The following is a 2,743-nucleotide window of genomic DNA, read 5'->3' as shown; positions in this document are numbered from 1 at the left end:
ATAAACTAAGGATGCTGATTTTCGCAGTACATATTTTACTCATCGCAGTACACTATTGACAATTATACCCCTTTTATTCCCCCCCCCCCTCATTTTCTCTCTCTAATATCTTTCTAACTTATTCTCTCTAATTAAACACACCTATTTTCCATTGATAAATTAAGTAGTGTGTTCATAACTTTTTCACTTCATTGAAAATTTATTTTTACAAACACATAATTGATAAATAACTTTTACAAACGCATATATTGCATTCATAAACGGAATACTAAATTGAAAAAAGATGAAAAAAAGATCTAATTAAACTAACACCACCTATGCTGCTCACCTTTCTCTTCCTCTTGTAACGCTGTATTCATAGTCGCAGATTTCACCCAATTAAATTGATAATGTAAAGTTATCTTGGCCTTTAGATTTACTCAAGGGGCAAGCTTCTATTTCTAATACGTAATACGTAAGTAGATTTCTAATGCGTTTGATGGGACAATGGGACATGATAGTTTGAGTTCTAAATTGCATTTGAATGTTACGTGTTTCTTTGATAAGTAGATTTTCAAAGTAAATGATTGTAATATCTTTGAGAATTGAATATAAACGATGATTTTTCAATTAATTTCAGCATAAACCCTAATTAAAAAAGATACAAAATTATAATAGAGTCAATTTGATTATTAATGATAATGTGTTACTGAATTAAATACTTGCTCCATACTCGAATAATCATTCATAATTGAAGAATTTTAAGGGGATGAAGAAAGTTAAGGATTTAACCACAGGGAGAAATTAGAGAGAATTAGGTTTGTGTTTTTTAGCCAAGGGTAAAGGAATGGAAAATTTAGTGCAAAAAGTACTGTAATAAGTAAAATACGTACTGCGAAAATAAATTACGTAAACTAATCATGTTCTAAATGATCGCAGGTTGATAATCTAATTTGCGGCAAATAAAGTTGTGATATCTCACATGATTAATTATCATCATTAAGAAATATTGTTTTTTTTTTTTTTTTTTTTTTTTTTGGCAGCTGTAAAACAAGTTCTACCTATACATATGGCAATTGACTCATTTGGTCAAGTGCGCTTATTTTAATAAAAACATAACCTAAAGCAACAAAGTAAAAGTAACTGCATTGGGTAAACGAAGCGTGTTGATGGTGTGTGGACTACCAACACAATGATCATCATCCAAATCAATCTTGAAGTGGCAATCAGAACTCGCCACAAACTCGAACAAAACCTTACTCTTTTTTGTCAACGGTGCTTCGGAGAAATACCTGCAACAAGACACAAAAATGTGTCTTGGAGATTCATCCCCTAGGCTATAAGACACAACTCCTGGAAACCAACGAGACCCTTGAACCGTCGAGGCTGAGCAAAGTGTACTTACGCCACTAGGACGTAGAAAGGAAAAGCGGAAAGCATACCACGAAAGTCTGCCTCCAAAGGAGAAAAAACTCCTACACTCCGAAACACAAACCCAACAGACAAGTACCTTGTAGCCAAGAAACGTGAGTAAGTAGATTGGTAGTAAAATAAGAGCCACTTTGTTGATCAACCTCCTAACCAACATCATCTCAGAAGGATAAATAGAGATGGGCACAACACAAGCCGAATGCAGAATTACCCTTACCCTTATTGGGATTATGACGGCTAAAATTATTCGGAAGAACATAAAAAGACTGAAAGAAAATTTAAAAACCATGAGCTTGTAGAAGAGACCACCGCAGCCAACCAAACCAACACAGATTCCAGACCCCTACTCGACCCAACCATGACACTTCACATACCCCAAACCTTCAACCGTAAACTCATTCCAGACGAACCGACAGACCCAACGACCACCCAAACTGATCGGTCAACACAGTGACCACAATAGACCAAATCAAACCACGATTCTCCAAAACAGCCTCCCGAGGCCACAGCCTCACATGCAACAAGACCAACAAAGTCCAACGAAGATAACAGACCATAAAACCGCCAAAAACAACCGTAAACCTGACAAGGGACAGACAAAGCAAAGAACCGATAGGTGGGGGAAATGGGGGGATCACCAATCGGTCCCAAACTGCAACTGACACCCCAGACAACGGACCGATTGATGGGGGAAATGGGGGGATCACCAATCGGTCTGCAACTGACACACCAGACGACGGACCAATTGGTGGGGGAAAAGGGGGGATCACCAATCGGTCCAAAACTGACCCGAAAAGCAAAGCTCATCGACACAACACAACAAAGACTGCCGGACTTAACAACACCAAAACCGACCACAAAAACATTAAAAACCTAGGACAAAGGCCTTACCAGGGGGTGGGGAAAGGGGCGAGGGGTAGGGGAAACACCCCCTGACCAAGGGTGCATGCAAGACTGGCGCAGACAAGGCGGAGAATCGGAAGAAGAGAAGAAAATTGGATCAACAAGGCAATACTACACAACCAATCAGTCGGCCGATCATCAAAAAAACTCGTAGGAACGAGAGCCACGGCGGAAGAACAGGGTGAAGGGCCGAATCCGCCGGAGATAAGCCATGAAAGAGCCCATCTCCGGCGGAGGTTAGGGGAGAAAAAAGGAGGAAGTGTGTGGGAGGCGGAGGCGGCGGATCAAAATAAGGAATTAGGGTTTTTTTGGTTTAGAGAGAAGGGGGAGAAAAGTAGAGCCTTTTTATTCATGGAATATTGGAATTCATGGGTATTAAGAAATATTGGAATAACCAATAATAACATTCCAATTACAAATGTCAAACGTT

This window comes from Silene latifolia, chromosome 11, assembly GCF_048544455.1.
Source record: "Silene latifolia isolate original U9 population chromosome 11, ASM4854445v1, whole genome shotgun sequence".
Taxonomy (NCBI): Eukaryota; Viridiplantae; Streptophyta; class Magnoliopsida; order Caryophyllales; family Caryophyllaceae; genus Silene; species Silene latifolia.
The sequence above is the reverse complement of the archived record's forward strand: the minus strand, read 5'-3'. Positions refer to the sequence as shown.